Source organism: Drosophila gunungcola, unplaced genomic scaffold (genome assembly GCF_025200985.1).
Source record: "Drosophila gunungcola strain Sukarami unplaced genomic scaffold, Dgunungcola_SK_2 000025F, whole genome shotgun sequence".
In the NCBI taxonomy this organism is placed as follows: Eukaryota; Metazoa; Arthropoda; class Insecta; order Diptera; family Drosophilidae; genus Drosophila; species Drosophila gunungcola.
In genome coordinates, this window is record NW_026453204.1 from 745,634 (window position 1) to 753,753 (window position 8,120).

Here is an 8,120-nt window from a genome sequence, read left to right on the forward strand (position 1 = left end):
GGTTTCATACTTACATATTTTTCTCTGAGCGAGTATACATATTTACAGAGGCTTCATACTTACATATTTTTCTCTGAGCGAAAATACATATTTACAGTGCAGCCTCTTACATATGGTTATTTGACCAAAATACATTTGATTTCAGCTATTCATGGGCGGAGGTGCAGAAAGGAACAGGGGGCCTATGCACAAAATCAATATTGGTTTTTTCTCGTCTGGTAAATTGAAAAATTCCAATTCCAACATTCCGGAAAAGTCCGAGTCCATAAAAAACTCCGAAATACTATTTTTCTTGGGCGGAGGTGCAAAAAGAAACAGGGGGCTTATGCACAAAATCAATATTTGTTTTTCTTGTCTGGTTAATTGAAAAATTCCAATCCCAACATTCCGAAATACTATTTTTTTCAAATCGTTCCACACACCTACAATTCCGCATTTTCATCCAAACTGACACAACTCAAAAGTACAATTTTTTGAGTAACGTGTTCCATTCCAATCGTTCCGCATACCTACAATTCCGCATTTTTTTTCATCCAAACTGACACAAAAATAGTGTGGCGAGATCCACAGCTATTCGCGTGCGTTTTTTTGGTCTTAGTATGCCCGGTGGAGACGATAAGAAAAGGTATCTGCTTCCCCTTGAGCAAAACCAAGTCCACGCTCTCGCCGCTGGCAGCCAAAAGCTCCAAGAGCTCCATTAAATCCAAACGACTAACTCGCTACTTCCAGTTCTCGGGTGACTCGATCCATACAAAAAATGGCTTCAACTGCTTACGAGTTAGCGTTAAATAAGTTCATTGCGGTCTCAGATCGTCTAAGCAATCTCGAAAGCAGAACCAACACTCCTGGGAACGAATCTTAAAACGTTTCCATGCTCCAAATCCGTCGGGAGCAAGTCCGAGTTTTATGGGATAAGGTGGAGAAAGAGTTCGACGTATGCTCAGAGTGCATTACGGCAGCAGGCGAGGATGCAGCGTCCACATTGCCCATTCTCAAGTCAAAGTATAACTACTGTTATACAGTGTATGAGAGATACGCCGCTCAGCTCACAGATATAATCCAACAGGGCACGGCTCCGCCAGCTCAAGCTCAAGCCCCTGCCCAGAACTATATCTCCTCTGGCTGTCGGCTGCCTCCGTGCGACACAGAGGTTTTCTCAGGCGATTACCTACGGCTTGTCTACTTTCCGGGACCTTTTTACAGCGATATATATAAATAATCCAAGGCTCACGCAACAAGCGATTGCTAGTAAATAGCCAGCTTAAAATCCTTCAACCTCCAGTCGATTTCGCAAGAATCTGGGGCAGCTCTAAAGGAACTGCAAACTACGATTCAAGGCTGTCTGAACGCCTTGGAACTGTCCGGAATCCTGATTACGGATTGGGACTGCATTCTTGTCTATATGTGTTCGTCAAAGCTCCCCAAGCTTACACTTTCCTTATGGGAGCAGTCCTTGCACGATAAAGCAGCAATTCCAAAATGGGTTGACCTGAACACCTTTCTCACTGAGCGCCATCGAACCCTCGAGGCCATAGATGACGTGCGACCTTCTGGGTCAAGTTATTCGCAGTCCAAAGCAACGAACGCTAACGGGTCTTTAAGCAGAATAAATTCTTATGAGACTAAGATAGTTCCGAAGCCGAGGCGTTGCGATCTGTGCTCAAGGGAAAGCCACCCTATACGCACTTGTCCACGTTTCCTCCAAATGACAGTAGACGAGCGGGCCGCCTATATCCGAAACAAGCAATTGTGCTTGAACTGCTTTGCCCGAGGGCACCAGCTTCGGGACTGCACAAGCACCCACAGCTGCTTTACCTGCCGCAGTCGCCACCATGCGCTGCTGCACCGAAGCAACCCTTTTGCCAGCCCTCCAAGTCGGCCTGATGTTCCCATGTCACGACCAGCAACTTCGACAGAAGGCTCAGCCGCTTCCGATGACCAGTCGGGAGTGCAAGTCTGTTTTGCGTCAGGTGCAAGATCGGTTCTGCTGGGGACAGCCATCATAAATATTTGCCACCTGGGTTCGAATTTCCAGGCTCGTGCCCTTATCGACTCAGGATCCGAAGCAACATTTGTGCCAGAGCGTCTGTTCAATCTTTTCAAATTACCCTTCCAAGTCGTCCAAGCCCAAGGTTCAGGCTTAAATCAGACAGTGTCCGCTCAGTCCAAGAAGCTCTGTCATTTTACAATCAGATCTCCAAGTAGGCCCGCTCTGCAGTTAGAGACGTCAGCCTATATCCTTCCTCAACTGGCAGGGAATCTGCCTTCCTACCCAATTCCGCAAGACTTTCTTCGAAATCTTCCCGATTTACCATTGGCGGATCCGAAGTTTTACGAGAGCGCACAAATAGATGATCTGATAGGAGCCGACATTCTGCCTTCGGTTCTCCTAAATGGGGCAAAAACAAACATCTGTGGCTCCCTCCTTGGACAAGAAACAATTTTGCTCACTGGGCCAGTATCCGCTTCCACCCAGAGTCAGAATGCTACCTTCTCTACGCAAATTTCCCAAGCGTACGACAATATCTTAGATAAAATCCTCACCAAATTCTGGGAGGTGGAGGATCTACCAATAAAGTTGGTAAAGGAATCCGATTCCGTCTGCGAAGAGAATTTTCTCCGAACGACCACGAGAGATGTGAACGGCAGATACGTCGTAACCCTTCCTTTTCGCGACCCGGAACATCCAGGGTCAGGGTTGGGGTACTCCAGGTCTTTTCCGTTATCTCAATTTTTGAGAAACGAGCAACGCTTAAAAAGAGACATTCCACTAAAGATACGATACGACTCAGTGATTCAAGAATATCTTGATCTGAACCATATGAGAGAGGTCTTTCCTACCCACGATTTCGCCAGCTACTACCTTCCACATCATGCCGTACTTAAGCCTGAGAGCACTACTACAAAGCTGCGCGTAGTATTCAACGCATCCAGCCCTTCTGCGAATGGGGCCAGTTTAAATGATATCCTTCATGCTGGCCCAATCTTACAGTCCGACCTTACCATTCAAATCCTAAAGTGGCGGTATTTTCAATACGTGTTTAGCGCCGATATTGAAAAGATGTATCGGTAGATCTGGGTACATCCGAAGCACACGCCTTTCCAGCGGATATTGTTCCGTAGTCCTGATGGGGACATTTGAGAGTTCGAGTTGAAAACGGTCACCTTTGGAGTCAATTGCGCTCCGTACCTGGCCATTCGCGTGCTTCAACAACTGGCAACTGACGTACAACACAGCCATCCTAAAGCGAGTGATGTCATTCGTCATTTTATGTATGTAGATGATGTCCTAGCTGGCGCCGACTCTAAAGAAGACGCTCGGCTCTCGATTCAAGAGCTACAAAGTGCCCTCAGCTCCGCTGGGTTTCCATTGAGAAAATGGACGTCCAATCATAAGGATATTTTGGCTCACATTCCGAGTGACCATCTCCTGCGCTCCGATTTTCTGGAGATCGATGCCGAAAGCACGGCAAAAACGCTCGGTGTCCGTTGGAAAGCCACATCTGATGAATATTTCTTTGTTCCGCCCGAACTATCCGATGAATCGTCCCGTACAAAACGCCAGGTTCTGTCACAGATTGCCAAATTGTTTGACCCTGCAGGGTGGCTCGCGCCCTTCGTAGTGCGTGCGAAAATCTTCATGCAGGAGATTTGGCTGCAGGACCTGGGGTGGGACGACGAACTTCCAAGTGATCTGTGTCTGAGATGGCAGAGCTTTCAACAAAGCTATTCTGCCTTAAATCGAATCCGCATTCCAAGGTGGGTCTCCTTCCGACCAGAATTCAGAGTCGACATCACGGTTTTTTGTGACGCGTCTCAAACGGCATACGGTGCTGCGATCTATGTACGAGTGGAAGTGGGGCATACGACTACGGTGCACCTTCTCACTGCAAAGACGCGAGTTGCGCCGGTAAAAACGGTATCGTTTCCAGATTAGAGCTTTGCGGGGCCTTGTTACTTGCTGAAATGGCAGCAAGTGTTCTTCCGAGTATGCCAATACTCACATTCGAACTCTTCTGCTGGACAGACTCCACCATTGTGCTCGCATGGTTAAACAAGCCAGCTTGCCAGTGGACTACTTTTGGGTAACCAAGATTACCCAGTCTACAAAGGCCGAGAAGTGGTCGCATGTTCAATCCGAACACAATCCCGCAGACCTGTCCAGTAGAGGGGTAGCACTTCAGGAATTGGTCGACAATCCTCTTTGGAGGCATGGTCCCGCATAGTTGCAAAAGCCACGCAGCCAATGGCCAAGTCAGGGCGACAATTCCCCAGCGACCGAGCTAGAGAAACGTCCCCTTAAGTCCCACGTCGCAACTATTCCGTCTGAAGATTTCCTTGACCGTTTTTCCAATTTCGACAAAGCACTGCGGGTTCTCGCTTATGTCAATCGTTTCATCCAGCGATGCAAAAAACAAGCAACACCCTCTGATAAGCACCTGCTAGCTGCGGAAATTTCCGCCGCCGAACGACTACTTATTCTGAATACTCAGCGCAGAGACTTCTCCCATGATTATCACTGCTTAAGTGAAAAGCGCTCTGTGCCTTCTTCAAGTTCTATCCTGAGCATGAACCCGTTCATAGATCAACATGGTCTGATAAGAGCGTGCGGTCGCGTGACGGCCTCCGACAGCCTTCAATATGATGAACGGCATCCAGTTATCCTTCCATATAGCTGCCCACTTTCTCGCCTACTTGTCCAGTTCACTCATCGCATAACCCTCCATGGCGGCAATCAGTTGATGGTACGCCTCATTCGGTCAAGATACTGGATACCAAAACTAAAGAACTTAGTAAAGGCAATAGTAAACTCCTGCAAGGTATGCGTAATCCACAAGATAAGGCTACAAACACAGTTGATGGGCACTTTGCCGAAAAACCGTGCGCCGTTTACGACCATTTACGTACCAGGAATGGACTTCGCCGGCCCATTCGAAATTAAAAATTATACCGGAAGAGCATGTCTCATAACAAAAGGATATGTGTTAGTGTTCGTTTGTTTTTCCACCAAGGCCATCCACTTAGAGCTTACCTCTGATCTCACGACCAAGAAGTTTCTCGCCGCTTTCGCTCGCTTCGTTTCCCGGAGAGGGTGTCCTCGACAAGTCCAGTCTGACAACGGAAAAACCTTCGTTGGCGCTGCCACCTTGCTTTCTCGCGACTTCCTTTAGGCTGTAAAAGAGTATGTGCCAGATGCCTATGGTCATCAGCAGTTCACCTGGCAATTTATACCTCCGGGAGCCCCTCATATGGGAGGCCTATGGGAAGCTGGTGTTTAAAGCTTTAAAGCACTGTTCTATAAGTCCACAGCCATTCGAAAATATACTTTCGAAGAGCTTTCGACGCTTCTGGCAAAAATTGAAGCTTGCCTAAATTCCAGGCCACTCTCCCCTATGCCCGAAGACCCTACCGAACTATTGGCCCTGACACCAGGTCATTTTCTTGTTGGAGGACCTCTCCTGTCTACCGTGGAACCAGTAGTCAAATGGGACACCAGGTCTATGATCTAAAGGCTCTCCATCAGCAGTTTCGTATGCGATGGAAGGAAGAATACCTTAAAGAACTCCACAAGCGCAATAAGTGGCAGGCCCCCGCGAAGAATCTTCACGTCGGCGACATGGTTGTCATAAAGGACGAGAATTTGCCTTCCAACGAGTGGCGGCTCGGCAGTATTGACTCTGTCTTCCCAGGAGCCGATGGCAATGTCCGTGTAGTAGACATCCGCACGGCACGCGGGGTTGTCAAACGTCCAATAACCAAAGTCGTACTTCTGCCTGTGGAGCCTTCAAAACTTCCACAATAAATTGGCCCACAGTTATTAGTCCTAAGTTGTTATCCACAATTCCTAATATGATTTCCCTTTACTCACCTTCATTCATCCATGATCTATATCAGAAAAATGGCTCCCCGAACACGCACCGAAGAACCCCTGGACGGCAGACGTACTCGAGGTATTAAATCCTACCGTTGCCGAGTCTGCAAGGGAGTCCATCCTCTACGAAAGTGTAGCAGGTTTCTGAAGCTGAGCGCTGAGAAGCGGCTTCGTGCAGTCTTGGTAAACAAGTATTGCTCGAACTGTCTTGCCCACGATCACTCGAAAGCTGACTGTCGTAGTGGAAAATGCAAGAAGTGCCAACGGAACCACCACACGCTGCTGCATATGCATGAGCGGTCTAATTCTGGGCAGCGTTCGCGCCGGCAAAATCCGCCAAATCGCCCGACGCCTGCGTCAAGGCAGCATTCAGCCTCCCCTACACCAGCTCCGTCGCTTTCGTCGCTGCTACAACGTCACAGCGTCAACGTCCTTCCGACTGCTTCGGTGATGGTGAAGACCGGAAGAAAGACTTTCGAGACCGCAGCTTTAATCGACCCCTCGCTTCTCGGGCCGCCGCATTTCGGTTGCCAACGACCAGTGTTGGTGACGACAAGGTGTGCAACGCGACGATACAGTCCAAATGCGGGACGACCAAGATGGAGGTGGTGTTCAAAGTCGAGCCCAATGTGGGCATTCGCACACCGACTCGGACACTCAACGACGCCGTCCGTACCAAATTTAAGGGCATACAGCTCGCGGATGAGCAGTTCTATCTTCCCGCCACAATTTCTGTCATTCTTGGGGCGGACGTGTACCCCAAGGTGATCCAGTCGGGGTTCCTGATGGTCGACGAAGGACTGCCGGTCGCCCAGAAGACGGTTTTTGGGTGGATCATTTCCGGCGCCTGCCACCAACCTTAGAAGCCATCTTCTTTTGCAACGCTAGCGATTGCAAGGGGGCGGAATGTTCAGGCCACGAAGGAGCACCCGGTATTCCCGGCTTTCCGCTCTCCCCATCTGCTCTCCGTTTTCACGCAGCTTCCCTTTTCCCCACCACGAAGTCTCCACTGCGCTCTGAAGAGCATTAGAATAAGTTAGAATAGTCAGTGCGATTGACATAGCGAATAAAAGTGGTTGCGCCCACACCCCTACCACCGAAACACCTACGACTCGTCATTTCAACTACAGGACCTGTGCACCTTTCAGGACCCTCCATAGGACTCGGCCACCCCTCTACGTTCAGCAACCTTTAGCTTTATTTCAAGACTTAATAAGGTGCTTTAAATAAAATAAAAAAGATCTTTTTTATCTTTTTGCTTATTGTGTTATTCTCAGTTCTTTACCACGGGTGGGTGGCAACCAGAGATTTTTTGATTTGTTAACTTAGCTGCACTACATACAGTGTCTCTAACCACTGGTGGAGAGTGCCTCCAAAGACCAAAAATGAAAAGAACGACCAAATAAAAAGTCGTTTTCATTTGCTGAATTATAATTTTAAACTGTTTTGTTTCATGTATTCTAGTCTTGTCTATTGACTACGCAGGAACCGCATATGATATCCTGAGCGGAAGAGCTATATTTTGATCCCCGCACAAGTCCTTTGTGCAGTGGGAGAAACATTTTAAGTGTTAATAATTTGAAGGCTCTAGTGGCCTACACCGACAGATTATAAGTGCTAACAACTGTTCCTTTGCATGGTTTGAGTAATAGATCGTAAGTCATAGCTCTAGATCGATTGACAATGGGACATGCACAGAGCTCATAAAGTCTTATTATTGGGATTTTCATCTTATTTCTAATAACCCAAGGAATGGCTTGTTTATCCCGATCTTGGAAAAACATTCTTAAGTACGATAAGGGAGATCCCAACTACCCGGATAGCACTTATAGTCAAAGACAACCTGTGACCGGTCGCAGAAGGTAATTTTACATGTTATGTGTGTAAATAATTTTGTTTGACTCAAGTGGGTGCTATGTTCAACTCATATACTAATATTTATATACGTTTATATTTGAACAAATTTTATGGTAATAACCTTTCTAACAGACATAAGACTGGTACTGAGTTATGGGGCCCTGAAAGTTATTGCTGGGTTCGAATGTTGTAATGTAAGCGGGTTCTGGAAACCCGAGACAAGCCTCTTGCGAGATGAGAGTTTTTCATTGAAGGTAGCTTTTTGTTGATCTATTTCATATTTTACTGCACGAATGCCGAGGTGTCTATGGATGTTTTGGTGGCGATACTACCATGGTGACCCAGTGATAGTTCTCAGGATTTTCGATTGTGCGCGATGTAAGGTCTTTCT

The 8,120-nt window shown here is 47.4% G+C and overlaps 1 pseudogene; it reads left to right on the plus strand.

Moving 5' to 3' along the window:
- The first annotated feature begins 871 nt into the window (after positions 1-871).
- On the plus strand, positions 872-5,803 carry LOC128263895 (uncharacterized; annotated as a pseudogene).
- Positions 5,804-8,120: the final 2,317 nt, after the last annotated feature.